Below are 15,559 nucleotides of genomic sequence, written 5' to 3' on the forward strand. Positions count from 1 at the left end.
GGACCTGTTAGATCTTAACATTGTATCCCTCACTCTTAATCTCAGAGCAGATGATTTCAATTGTAATAGTAGCATTTGCTTTATTTCTCAATGATCTCTAATGAGTTAAATTTCTTTGCAACCAGATTAAAATCCTGAAGGACGATATAAGGAAAATGCCTTGCATGATAAAAATTTATGGCATGATATGTATGTTTAGCTCTCAGTGTTGAAAGAGATGTATGGTGACTATAAATTAAAGATGTCTGAGAATGTCTTTCTGAATGATTTTATTGCTGGCATTCACTTTAGGTAGTGAGGGAAAAATGAGGGAAAGTATGGACATTCTTTATAGCCCAAATAATCTGATCTGTTTCGTGTTAGAGGTAATATCTCCAATTTAAGAAGTCTTTCATTAGTGGGCCCAGAAAACATTTTTGTATTTCCTCTGATGTGATCATTATATTAACAAAAATTATGTAAATACAGAGTATCTTAAAATCAGCCAGGAAGTCGTGCTGTAATAAGTATATTCAGTTCTTGTTTGCCATGCAGGTCTTATATTTATTATATGAGCCAAATTAAAGCTTTGTAGAATCAGTGTGGCCTGTGATCCTCTCATTCACCCTGAAGTATAGGTTTAGAGATTAGAGATATTCTAATCCAGTTCACCAAGGTTTGAAGAATTCTCTGTTCCATCCACAGTTACTGCTTGACTCCTTTGCTCACACACTGAACAGTCCTGTTTCCCAAGGTACCATTGTCCTTTGCATGGCAGAGCTAGGGCCAGGCCTACGTTACCCACCCTGATTCTGAGGCTGTTTGTGATAGTTCATGCTGTTTTCCTTTAGCATGTCTTAAGAAGGAAGTACTAGATTAATGACTCTTTAGAACTAATTTAAAGCTCCTATTAATCTTAATCCCTCACACCCTTAGAAAATACAATGTCTTTTGTGTTTTATTATTGATACCATGCAATAAAAATGGAAACTCTCGAATACAATTTTACAATGATTTTTTTAGACCCACCTAATATCTTATTTCTAAGTGGAAATGATCTGAATTCACAGTGCACCAGTTGTTTTTTCAATTTATCCATTTGTGTGAACTTTGTCTATGAAGCTTGATTCCTATTTTTTTCTCCTGAGAAATCAGTGAATTGCAGTTTAAGCATTGCAGAGGAGTAAGTGATAATATCAGTATTTTGGCTTTAAATCCCTTATTTAGTGTGGTTGTGAGTGTTACAATATTAATTTTTAGTAGACAAGTATGATTCTTTGGATTTTGTGGCTGGAATGATTACATTTTAAAAGTATCCTTAGACTTGACATCTTTAGGAATCAATCTCACATTGTCAGTTTTAGGTTCCAGAAAAGCCTTGGGACTCCTTTTAATGGAGGTTCCACAGGAGGTAATGGAAATCTAACAGTGCAAGGGAGGTCAGATGACATTTGATTGCTGGTTTGTACATCACTAACTCTAATTCCTAATTATTTCCTGGGATTTTCTTTTTAAATGTACTTTGTAAATGTAAGATTTATTATTCATCATGAATGCAAAACATTTCAATAACATATTTTGCTTGGGATATATATTTATACAACAGATGTGATTGTTCTAGCTAATTCTGTTTCCTTTTATGATGAGTACTTGGCACACCTGGAGAGTAAGAAGAGGGTAGCCTGAAATACCTTATATTTATCTTTATAAGGTATATGTGAGACTTGAATGTGGTTGTTCTGTTTTTTAAAGATTCATTTTAAAGAGTTCTCATTGTTGGATGGATGGGTAAAGAAAATGAGGGGTATATATAGAGATACACACTGAAATTTCATATTCAGCTATAAAAAGGAAATCCTGTCATTTGCAACAACATAAATGGCCTTGAGAGCACTATGCTGAATGAAATAAGTCAGACAGAGAAAGGCAAATACTGTATACTCTCTTTAAATGTGGAATCTTAAAAGAACACGCTGAACTCATAGGAACAGAAAGTTAATTGGTGACCGTGGGTGGGGGGGCATGGGAGAAATAGATAAAGGTGGTTAAGGGTACAGACTTCCAGTTTTAAAATGAATACATTTTGGGAATCTAATATACAGCATAGTAACAACTGTAGTTAGAAATACTCTATTGTATAGTACTGTACTTGAAAGTTGCTAAGATTGGGGTGCCTGGGTGGCTCAGTCGGTTAAGCGGCTGCCTTCGGCTCAGGTCATGATCCCAGGGTCCTGGGATCGAGCCCTGTGTTGGGCTCCTTCCTCGGCGGGGAGCCTGCTTCTCTGCCTGCCGCTCCCCCTGCGCTCGCTCTCTCTCTATCTCTGTCAAATAAATAAATAAAAATCTTAAAAAAAAGAAAAGTTGCTAAGTTCTTTAAAGTTTTCACCAGAAAAAATAAATAAGTAAAAGAAACTATGTGAGGTGATGGATGTGCTACCTAATCTTATTTCGGTAATCATTTCTAAATATATATATATAAATCAAATCATCATGTTATACATTTTATGTTATACATTTTAAACTTACAGTGTTATATGTCAGTTATATTTCAGTAAGGCGGGTGGGGAGGAGACTATAATAGTAACTGTATCATGGAGGTAAGCATCGATAATTTATTTTTGTTTATTTTTAAATATTTTAACCTATTTATTTGACAGAGAGAGACACAGCGAGAGAAGGAACACAGGCAGGGGGAGTGAGAGAGGGAGAAGTAGGCTTCCCTTGGAGTGGGAGCCCGATGCGGGGCTCGATCCCAGGACCCTGGGACCATGACCTGAGCCGAAGGCAGATGCTTAACGACTGAGCCACCCAGGCGCCCCAGGCATCAATAATTTAAATTTTGGAAGCAAAGGCATTGTAGGGATTATTTCATCTAACGTTAGAAGGTAGTTGGTTTTCTTACTATCAACCTGGGCGAGGTAACTGAGGATGTATGCAAGGCTGGAATCAATGCTCAGTGGTCAGCTGTCTTTTTATTTACCATTTCTAACGAGGGACGTCACTCTGGCCCCAACTGTTGTGATAGTTTTTAAGTAACCGGAGGCCAGAACTTTGTCTCATTGACCTCTGTAGCACCCCTAATGCCTGGTGCAGTGTTGGATCATTTCTGAACGGATGAAACATAAAGTAAGAAGGTTGTGATCGCAGAGATATGGGCCAGACCTTTATTTGTGGCCTTCAGTGCTCTCACTGTTTCCAGAGTCTCGCTTCAGTGCTCACTGTGTTTCATTTTGCTACTGTCTTTACTTTATCCATTTGCGTCAGTTAAAACAAGGAAGAAGATGCCTTACTGCCAGCTTCACCTGAATGTGTTGGGGGAAGAGATTAGTTACAAATTTTGGATTGTACCCTAATTTAGATTCTAGGATCCTGGCTCTATATCCAAATTCAAATGAAATGAAATAAAGAACCCCCCAAATACCTGTCTATCCTGAGATTCAGGTTGTACATCCCATCATTCTAACTAAATGTTACTGCTTTGTGCCTATTTTCCTATTTCAGTACCGCTCAGGTAAATAGATACAACTACCTGAAAGCTATGTTTCAGCTTATGGCTTAAAACCCAACTGTATTGGATTATTTTATTTTCAGCTGTTTGTTTTTGACCTTTTGGGGACTATTTATAAAATTGATTTGAAGCAGTTTTTACTCTGTTACAGTATGACTTGAGAGCACATGCCAGACATTACCAAGTTCTCTTTTTAGGGGTATACTGTCAGTACTCTGATTCTAGCATGTGTTTCTTACTATTTTGATTTTTAATGTGAGTCTAATCACTTTTGATCTAAATTGCTGAAGTTTTCTCTAATCTGCGATTTCCACTGTTTAATGGCTGCAAGTTACTACTAATTAAAAATGCTAGTATTCTTACTGTAAAAATGCAGAATTTGTATTGATTTCTTTGAGATTTTTTCCCACCATTTTCTTTTTTATCCCTGCACTTAAAAAAAAATTTCCAGTATGGGTATTTCTGTGAAATACCTGAATACTCCTTTAGGGATACACTTCTGATTATGAAGAAAGATGTTAGTTAGATGTCTGGAATGGGCTGGTAAACTAAATACTTACTACTATTCTAAAAAGTAATCCATGTGTTTAATATTATGTAGAGTAAAAATAGGATTTTCTATATTATCTTTTGAAGAATTTATAATATAGAATTCCAAAGGGTAAATAAATATAAGCAGGTTGAAGAGGTTAAAAAGGAATATGGATAAGATTTTCTCTTCTTAAAATTTAAGGATAATGTAGCTGTCTGGTGATTTTTTTTCTGTCTAGGTAATTTGGATATTTCTTCAGGGACCTTTCAGGGGATAGGGGCTGTGAAGTTTTGTTTTAGTGCCATAAGTGGTGATGAAAACTGCATGTAAGGATTGGTAACTTATCATGGAAAGTCACATCACACTCAGATTTATGACTTTGACAAATCATAAGTTTCCAGTCTCCTGTCCTTGGCAGCATTAAACCTGTGCTGTAGTTTTCCATTGTCAGTGTGAAAAATTTCAAATAAAGCGTGTATCATTTGTGCTATGTCTTACTAGGGGGCTTTTTTATTACCTTAAATAATTCTTGGGAGGGTAAGGTAAGCACAGTAGCTCACATACATATAATCTAAACAAAAAATCTAAATTAAAGAAAGATTTAAAAGCAATGTAATGAGAAGGTTCTATTAGAGATTATATCTAAGGTCTCTTCTGACCCTAAAATCCCTTGATTCTGTGTTGCTTTGTATTTCCATTTTGCTTTAATTAGCTTTCCTTAAGAATTGGGGCCCTTCTAGCATATTAAATTTATTATTCACTTCTTAACCTAGTTAGAGGTGTTAGGAAGTATAGGAATACAAGTGGCACTGGTAATTATTGACCAGATCAGTGTAGTCTTTATGAGCTAAAGGAAATTTTTAACAGGCCAGTGACTTCAAGGCCTTACTATAACTTTATCTACTTGCTGTTTGGGAATGCATGACAATATGTATTAGCCTCTAAATTCTTTTTTATTTCAGTATATCCTGTTACACTTAATTTAGGAGAATTTGTTTCAATATTTTTATTTGAAAGTAATACAGTATTAAAAAAAGTAGCTACATATTATATTCTTGGGTGAATATTGCCATTGTATGAAAAAGCAGATTTTGTAATGAAAAACTTAAAAAACACTTTATGGGTTGGAGTTTTCATTCTGTATAATGAAATGCACAAACTAGGTAATTGCACACATTTATTATCTATTGAATAGCATTTATTGTACTATGTAGAATAATGAAATTATATTGCATATGTGTAACATAGCATCTCTGTAATACAACATTTTTTTCCCCAAAATGGTTTCAGGAAATCAAAATGCAAACATGAAATATGTTTTCACATTTATTCACTATGCCTTTTATTTTTCTTCTTCTTTTTTTTTTAATAGAGTAACACATAGATATGAGCAAGTTATACCTTGATGATCTTTTGGGATTTGCATTTCTGTTCCTCTTATAAAGAATGGAATATACAATTGCAATGATTAAAAATAAACATTTTGGTGTTTATTTTTTTACTGCTTGACCATACGCAAGTGATATCTATAGATTGGGTAGGGGTTGCCATTCATGCCCTCCACGGCTGAACGTAGCTATTTTATTTGACTTCTGAAAGAAAATGAAGTCTTTTTTCTGCATAAATCATAGTCACAAAGTTAAATTCTAGAAATTCCTGAGGTAGTGGTCTTTTTTTTTAATTTATTTTATTTTTTTATTCTTATGTTAATCCCCATACATTACATCATTAGTTTTAGATGAAGTGTTCCATGATTCATTGTTTGTGCATAACACCCAGTGCTCCATGCAGAATGTGCCCTCCTCAATACCCACCACCAGGCTAACCCATCCTCCCACCCCCCTCCCCTCTAGAACCCTGTTTGTTTTTCAGAGTCCATCATCTCTCATGGTTCGTCTACCCCTCCGATTTTCCCCGCTTCATTCTTCCCCTCCCGCTACTGAGGTAGTGGTCTTTACAAAACTCACTCCAATGGTGTTGCTAAAGCTTGTAGATGGGAGAATCTAAGTCATTTGTTGGAATGCATTTGTCTGAACTCCTGGTCTTTGGAGTATACCTTAGTCTGTCAACTTTTAGGTCTCAGGTAAAAAGGATTGACCTCTTGGAAGTGGTAGCTTGTCAGATCTTTGGGAACAATGAAGTGCCAACCTGTGTAACTTTCTGTTTACTCTGCCTGATGATTGGTGGGTGGACGAAGGTGGTTTATTAGGTAGTCTTTGGTTCCCACTTTGCGTTGAGAGTGGGGTCCTATAGATGGAGGTGCATCTGTTATGAAGCAACCCTAACTTATCTCTGTTGAATCTCAAGGTAGTGCTTTCCCTCTCTCTTTAATAGAAGTTCTCTTAGACTGGAGATTATTAAAGAAAATTTGTAAGTTTAAGGTGTATGTTACCTTTACCACATAACACAACCCTTATTCTCCCTCTTTAACTCCCCAGATAAAAATAATGGTACTGAATAGATATTGGAAATTGCCAATCATTATGCTCTTTGAAAGTCTTTTATTGTAGAAAAGTAAGGTTTTATTTTTCAACCTTTGACCTACAAATTCAGAATAACTATTGATTTAAATATAAACTAAGCAGCATACAGCTTCCATAAAATGTAAGGACTAAAGAGTTCTTCATCTCTGTCAGAAATCTTTTACAGATGATGAACCAGGGTTTGAGAGAGTAAGTCTTTTACCCCCTGGATTGCCCCACAGTATGGTAAGACAGCCTTGATTCGTGGCAGTGCTCAGGCCTTCAGATTTCCAGGCCCATTTACCTCACTTTCTTGTTTTTAGAGTGGGAAGAAGGCTAAGCAACTGACCAGTTTTTGAACAAGGTTTTTGAATGATTTTTGTTTGTTTCCATTGAGAGTTAAGCCAGCACTAACTTCTAGTGTAATTACACTAGAATGTGTTATCTACTTAATGTAGGTTAATTAGCCTTACTGGGTGGTTGAGTAGAGCAGTTACTTTACCCTTTCATATGTACTCTGGATTCTGCCCACAGGACCTTTCCCAGAACTGGATAATCTCCTGAATCCAATTTTCCAGCTGACAACAGCATTGACATTTTTCTTTTACGAAGAGCTCTGAAGTGGCTTTGTAGATCAGAGCCATTGATTTTTAGATCAGATTGGCTTATGGCCTTGAGAGGTCATGGTGGCGCAGCTGCTCCCTGTGATGTGTTTTATGCTGTATTTTTTTTTTTTTTAATTCCATGAGATACTGTTAAGACCAGGTGCAGGCTGACTTTGATCCTCATATACAGTGAAACTAGTAGAAACAGAAAGACTCTATTCTTGTTAAAGGCAGGGCATTCACAAGTGGGTGGTGGCTGTTTGTAGTCAAGTGGTTGCTTATGTAATTACTCCTCTCCATTGAGGTGTCCCTGTAAGCCACTATCTAGGACCACACTCTCCGAATACATTTGGCTTCACAATTACCTCTTGCCTCCTGAAGAGGCAGATTATTCTAAACAGCTGCAGACTTAAACCTTGGCTCACAAAGGCCAGGGTGGTAATAATTATTTTACTTTAACCAAACAGAACAGCACATTTGAGAATATCAATTATGCTGACAACATAGCTATGATGTGGAGGCCTTCCTATTAGGGAACTGCTTACAGGCTAAAAAGTCACAAATCATTTTTTTTCTGTACTTTCTTCCTCCTTTCAATAAACATCATTCTCCTCCCTCCCTCCACTTGGTAATGGAGAGAAAGAAAGAGAAGTCTACACAGCTTATTGTAAGTGGAACTATATTCATAAATAGCTTCTTGATTGAGAACAAATGCCTCATTAATCTTAAGTGCTTCAACCAGAGAGCACAAGTAAAGTCAGGAAGAATAATGACTGACATTATAGGAGCATAACATACTGTACTACACACCAGGATGTGCGTGCCCGGAGGTCACTGGGCTACGAGGCACATCTCCTTAGCAGTGAGGAAAGGCATCCCTAGGAAGAGTGGAGGGGGAAAAAAGTGCAGTGCAGGCATTTCTCATGAATAGCAAAAATTAGTCCAGTGGCAGGATGAAGAAATCAAGTACTTTGCTATTTGTTATGGAAGGTCATGCTGGGAAGAAAGAATAAACCAGCTGGGTTTTTATTTGAAAGCCAAATGTTGTACAGTTTTAACAAAGTAAGATGTATGTTCAACTTGAAGTACTTTGCTCAGGTTCCTGGAAATAGGATTATGCATTAAGTTTCATGTAGATGGCCTCTGACCAGTCTTAAATTACAGAGGTGCTTCTTGCCACTGATCGTGTGCTTGGCTCACTACCCTGCTATCAGATAGGTGCTCTGCAAATTTAATTTTTATATTGGTGTAAGCAATGCTATTAGGAAGATAAATCCAGGGAAAAATCGAATTTGAAACAGAGTATGTATGACTTTATATTCTTCTGTTACATTCCATTCATACAAATGGATGTATGATGACATTTAAATAGTTACAATGTAGTAAGTATACACCCCCCGCCCCAAGATGTCCATGTTCTAATCCCTGGAACCTATGAGTGTGTTTGTCATGTTGCATAAAATACAGAATTATGGTAGTAGATGGAATTAAGGTTGCTAATCAGTTGATCTTATGATATCTGGGTTTACCCAGTTCAGACACAGGGGTTCTTAACTGTGGAAAGGGGTGGCAGAAGAGGTCAGAATGAGGTGAAATGAGAAGCTCTTGACCTGTTGTTGTAGGCTTTGCAGATGGAGGAGGACCATGAGCCAGGGCATGTGGGCCACCCCTTAATGCTAGAGAGGACAAAGAAATACTTTCTCCCTGAGTACCTCCAGAAATGAATGACCCTGCTGACACCTTGATTTTAGCCCAATGAGACCCATTTTGGACTTCTGACCTGCTGAACTGGGATAAATTTGTATTATTTTAAGTGATTAAGTTTGAGGTAATTTGTCATTGCAATAATAAAGAACAATAAAGAACTAATACAGTATTCAGTAGAAAGCATTGTTGAAAGGGTCATTCATTTGTTTTCACTCTTAACTGGCATTCCACTAGGTATGTTGCATTTCCTGTGTCCTCGCCCAGTCTGAGGCATGTTTCTCAGACTGCTTTCTTCTGTTTTACTAGCTCACACTCTCTAGTTCCTGGAATCCAGCAATCCTTTACCCCACTGTGACTCCCAGTAATGCTCCAGTTTTTCAGTCTCTCCCTCTCCTCTTGCCCTTACTTCTGTTTTTAGCTACTATGTTTCCTTGCACACTTTCAGTTCTCCTTCCACTTGCTAACTTTGTTATTCTCCCTAAGTACAACTCAACCCTGGGAGATCCTATTATCTATCTGCTCTGCGCCTGCAGCCCTGTAGCTGAATATGGCTGTGGAGAAACACCCACTATCAGATTGCTCTTGCTTTCAACTTGTAACTATTGATGTGTCCTTGGTGATGTCTGTAATTCATTCTGCATTCCCATCATGGATTCCCTCTTTCATTGTCCAGGTTGACTGTTTCATACCTCTGTCACCTGAAGCTTCCCTTCTTCTACCCCATCCTTACTCTCATTTTGTGAACTTCATATTTCACCAAGCAACAGGAAGCCATCAGTGGACATCTGCAAGTTTCCACCTGCATGATATCCACAATATCTCTGCTCCTACCTATGGCCACCCCCTCTCTTATTACACACAGGATCATAGTTCCAATAATTCATCCCTTTCTTTCCCATACCGGCAGGTTTCCCCTCTCTAGGTGATTCTCATTATCATCCAGATAAGCTGCTATTTCTTCCATTTTCAAATAAACCAAAAAACCAAACCAAACCAAACCAAAACAAAAAACCACCTCTCTTGATCCTTCTTCCTCACCAGCTCCACCCTATTTCTCCATGCCTCTATGTATAGTAACACTCCTTAAAAGACTTGTCTTTATTCATTCGTGTATTTATTCTTCTCTCCAGTTCTTCTCCCCCACTTCTCTCTTAAACTTATTCTAGTCACATGTTTTTGTAGAAATTTCTGTTCTTCTGTCAGTTGACCACTGTCTCCTGTTTGAAGCACCATCTTCTCTTGGCTCCTGGGACCCTACACACTCCTGCTTTTCCTCTTTCTTTACTGGCCACTTCTTTGCACTCTTCAGAACTCAAACCTGGGCCTCTTCTCTCCACTAGCTCATTTAGTAATCTCATCCATGTCATAGCTTTGATGCTTTTAAACAGCAACTAGTCATTGATGGCCTGCCTGTATGTATCAGTATCTAGCTCAGTGGAGCACTATGGCCAATTTCATGAGCAGTGTCTCCTTTCACATGCCTAATAGATAGCTCAAGTTTACCCTGTCCCAGACTGAATTCCAGATCTTGTCCTACAGGTCTCCTGCTTCTAGGCCCTCTAGCTGCTGAAGCCAAAAACTGTAGGGTTAGATTTGATGCTTTTCTTCTTCTCATACCCACATTTAACAGTAAATTCTATCTTGGCTACTTTTAAAATGAATTCTGGCCACTTCTTTTTTTTTTTTTTTTAAGATTTTATTTATTTATTTGAGAGAGAGAATGAGAGACAGAGAGCATGAGAGGAAGGAAGGTCAGAGGGAGAAGCAGACTCCCTGTCGAGCAGGGAGCCCGATGCGGGACTCGATCCCGGGACTCCGGGATCATGACCTGAGCCGAAGGCAGTCGCTTAACCAACTGAGCCACCCAGGCGCCCCGAATTCTGGCCACTTCTTAATTGCCTCTGCTCATATTACCCAGACTAATCTACTCATTACCTCTTTCCTGGATTCTGGCAGTAGCCTACCATCTCTTTTCGTTTCTACATTTTTTGTGTTTTTTTTTTAAGTTTTTTATTTCAATTCCAGTATAATTAACATACAGTGTTCTATTAGTTTCAGGCGTACAATATAGTGATTCAACAATTCTGTACATTAGTGCTCATCGGGACAAGTGCACTCCTTAATCCCCATCACCTATTCACCCGTCCCCCACCCACCTCCCCTCTGGTAACCATCAGTTTGTTCTCTAGAGTTAAGAGTCTGTTTTTTGGCTTGTCTCTCTTTTTTATTCCTTTGTTCATTTGTTTTGTTTCTTAAATTCCACATATGAGTGAAATCATATGGTATTGATCTTTCTCCAGCTGACTTATTTTGCTTAGCATTTTTTACTTATGCTCTTGAACCTTTATCATCTGCTGTCAACGCAGCCATTGGAATGATCCAGTTAAAATGTAGGTCAGATTATGTTCTTGCTGTGCTCAAACCTTACAGTGCCTTGCTGTCTCAGTCAGAATAAAGTTGTTGCCTTTTTTCATGGCCTATGAAGCCTTATCAGTTATTCCTTCTCTTAAATTTCTGATCACCTTTCCTATTAGAAAAGGCCAGAATCTGCTGGCATCACTTTCCCTAGATTATTCCATGGTCCACTCCCATAGCACTTGACATCTTCTACCATCTAAATAATCTACTGGTTTAGTTTTTCTGCTGTCCCAGCAGAAGGTAACTTCATTGAGGCCTGGATCTTTGTCATTCACTGCAGTTGCCCAGTGCCTGGAACATGATGATTAACTGATATTTGTTGAGTGAATGTATGTTTTCACTTACAGTACAAAATCAATGTGGTCTTTTAAATTGGAGAATTCACTTGCTAGTATGAAATTCGCTGGAGCCTGTGGAATTTCCATTCAAAAGATGACTGCAGGAAACCTGTCATTCAGTTTCCTAATCACTCAGAATTCATGCCAGCCCTGTCCTTACCTGAGATCCTGTTCTCTCCTCAGCCCTGATAAATGAGCCACCTCTCCAGAAATGGTTCTTCCATGTTTTGTTGATCAGCACTTTGTAAGCTAGCTTTCTGTTAATGTGATTAATTACTCTTTGTTTTCCCAGCTCAGACAGCCCTATTTTATGGTTTTGCATTTCTGTAATGAACATGTCAGATAAATAAGGGTGTGGGGAGGTACTTCAATTTCATAATTTTTCTATAGCACTGAAAATTGGCTTTAGTGGCACTTTGGCTATGTCAGCTAAAATGAGAGCTTCTTATGAGGCAGCTTGAGAATGCTGGTATTGGCATTTCTTTAACTGATGTTTTATAGAAGAGCCATTGGAACATGATTTCCCTCCACCACAAATAATGAACAACTGCAATAGCTGTATTATAACAATGTCCTTCTCACCATTGTTGTTAATGTTGTGTCAGCACTTTGATTATAAACACTCTTTTTCATGGTTTAATAACTGAGCCATAAATAAATCATTCCATGTTGTAAATTGGTATACTTGCTGTTCATTGCAGTGGTGATTTTTTATGAAACCAGGTTTTAAAAATACTTGGTAATGCTAGAAGGGGAGTTTGTGAATGGTATTAGATGAGGGAAAGGGACCTAAGCAGGAAAGGTACAGTATTCAATATATGATCTAATTTATACTTTTTCATTCAGCTTTTAGCTGCCCTGGGTGGGAATGAGGGCAGTAAGTACAACAGAAGGGCTCCTTTAAAGTTGTACTTAGGAGACAGGAGTAAGAGCTGTCTTATAGAATAATCATGTTGTGACAGGCATTTTAGTATTTGTTTGTTTTGTTTTAGGAGACATTGGTTCACTAGCAATATATCTAAATCTTTATAATAGTGAGTCATTTTACACTGGGTGTTATTGTTCTGGGAAAAGGCATGCTCATTAAACATGAGATAAAACAAGGCTGGCAATGAGCCCTGACTGTTGAATTTTATTTATTTATTTTGTTGTCTTTGGGTGTCTCTAGAGGTTAGATTAGAAAGGAGTTTTGATACACTGAAAGACTTTAGAAGAAATCATAGTGCTCATTTAAAATTTTCATTTAAGAAAATAGGCTAAACCTCCACAGTTACATTGATTTTAAGTTACACATATTTAATAAAAAAGGTTTAATTTCCTTGTCTGTCTGTGGGTTTTCTTTTTTTAATATGAGAATACTAAACATGGTTAAGACACTCTCCCATTCTGAACACTCTTGAGTTCTCAACTCTCTTTTACAGAAAACTACTGATACTATTTAGTGTGTTGTCCTTGCAGATCTTTTTCTCTACATACATGAATGTAATGGCTCACTGTTCCTGGGGGACCCAAAAGGTATCACAGTTTAACAGGCTGTAGTGTTTTCACTTAGTAATACAATGTGTAATTCTTCGTAACTCAGTATTTATGGATTTACTAGATCTTTTACATTGCTATTTTAAATTTCAATCTTGACTCTATTCTTATTAAAAAATCCAGACATTACAAATAAAATCTAAGCAACAGAGAATTCCTGTTCCTCCCAGAGGAAACTGTTTTCTCTGTTATAAACAGAAATGAGATGATTGTACATTCTTCCTTCTGCACAGATATAAATTATCTAAGATATATTCTAAGAAATTCAATTGCTGAGGCATACTTCATATGCATTTAAAATTTTGATTGATAATGCCAGATTCCTCTCCAGAGCTACCATAACATCTCATATACCCCAAGACCATATGTTTTTTGATTTAATAATCTGAAAGTTACATCTCATTATTTCATTTTTCACCCTTTATTTATTTATTTATTTATTTATTTATTTATTTATTTATTTATTTATTTAAAAGATTTTATTTATTTAACACAGAGAGAGAGAGCGAGGGCAGGAGCACAAGCAGGGGCAGGGGGAGAGGGAGAAGCAGGCTTCCTGCGGAGCAGGGAGCCTGATGTGGGACTCGATCCCAGGATACTGGGATCGTGACCTGAGCCGAAGGCAGACGCTTAATGACTGAGCCACCCAGGCGCCCTTTCACCTTTTATTCTTGAAGTTGGGTATCTTTCATGTGTTTATTGGCTATGAAGAGTTTTTGAATCAATCTGCTGCCTATTTTTCAAAAGTGTGGGTTTTAAAAAAATACTTTCTGGATAGCAGTCTTTGTTTTATATTGGAAATATTTTCTTGTCTTATCATCTTATGTTAATTTATATAGTATTTTATCCTTCAGAATGTTAAAATGTTGATATAATAAAAATTTATTAGTCCTTCCAATATGCCTTTTATCTTTTAAATGTTATATTAAGAATTCATATTTATCCTAAATCCATCAATATATTTGCCTACAATTTATTTTAATACTTTTATAGTTCTGTTTTGTTTTTGAGTTTAGATCTATAAATCAATTGGAATTTATTTTTATGATTCAGAGACACATATACTCTCTCTCTGGCTCTGTCAGACACACACACATTTCAGTGTTCCATTGAATACATTATTGAATAGTTTGTGGTATTAGTTTTTGGTTATTTAGCTCTTTGTTTTTTTTTTTCTTTAAAAATTTTATTTATTTGAGAGAGAGAGCAGGAGAGAGAGTGAGAGAGCACAAGCCGGGGGGAGGGGAAGGGAGAGAGAGAGAGAGAGAGAGAGACAGGTTCCCTGCTGAGGATGGAGCCCCATGTGGGGCTTGATTCCAGGACCCTGGGATCATGACCTGAGCCAAAGGCAGATGCTTAACCAATTAAGCCACCCAGGCACCCGTCTTTCTTTTTTTTCTAATTCTCTCTTCAATTAAGAGTGATCTATTTAGCCAGAGCAATCAGATAACAAAAAGAAATAAAAGGCATCCGAATCAGCAAAGAACTCGAACTCTCACTCTTTGCAGATGATATGATACTTTATGTGGAAAACCCAAAGACTCCACCCCAAAACTGCTAGAACTCATACAGGAATTCAGTAAAGTGGCAGATATAAAATCAATGCACAGAAGTCAGTGGCATTCCTATACACCAACAACAAGACAGAAGAAAGAGAAATTAAGGAGTGGATCCCATTTACAATTGCACCCAAAACCATAAGATACCTAGGAATAAATCTAATCAAAGAGAAAAAGGATCTGTACTCAGAAAACTATAAAATACTCATGAAAGAAATTGAGGAAGACACAAAGAAATGGAAAAACGTTCCATGCTCATGGATTGGAAGAACAAATATTGTGAGATGTCAATGCTAACTAGAGCAATCTACACATTCAATGCAATCCCCATCAAAATACCATCCACTTTTTTCAAAGAAATGGAACAAATAATCCTAAAATTTGTATGGAATGACCTGAATAGCCAGAGGAATGTTGAAAAAGAAAAGCAAAGCTGGTGGCATCACAATTCCGGACTTCCAGCTCTATTACAAAGCTGTCATCATCAAGACAGTATGGTACTGGCACAAAAACAGAACCATAGCTCAATGGAACAGAATAGAGAGCCCAGAAATGGACCCTCGACTCTATGGTTAACTAATCTTTGACAAAGCAGGGAAGAATGTCCAATGGAAGAAAGACAGTCTCTTCAACAAATGGTGTTGGGAAAATTGGACAGCCACATGTGTAAAAATGAAACTGGACCATTTCCTTACACCACACACAAAAATAGACTCCAAATGGTTGAAAGACCTCAATCTGAGACAGGATTCCATCAAAATCCTTGAGGAGAACACAGGCAAAAACCTCTTCGACCTCAGCCGCAGCAACTTCTTCCTAGAAACATCACCAAAAGCAAGGGAAGCAAGGGCAAAAATGAACTCTTGGGACTTCATCAAGATAAAAAGTTTTGCACTGCAAAAGAAACAGTCAACA

The 15,559-nt window shown here is 37.4% G+C and overlaps 1 protein-coding gene across 13 annotated transcripts in view; it reads left to right on the forward strand.

Moving 5' to 3' along the window:
- KDM4C (lysine demethylase 4C) overlaps positions 1 to 15,559 on the forward strand; it is a 459,829-nt gene that overhangs the window by 319,534 nt on the left and 124,736 nt on the right. The window lies entirely within an intron of this gene.

This window comes from Mirounga angustirostris, unplaced genomic scaffold (assembly GCF_029215605.1).
Source record: "Mirounga angustirostris isolate CCGP_5_RB_7025 unplaced genomic scaffold, mMirAng1.0.hap1 SCAF_15, whole genome shotgun sequence".
NCBI lineage: Eukaryota > Metazoa > Chordata > Mammalia > Carnivora > Phocidae > Mirounga > Mirounga angustirostris.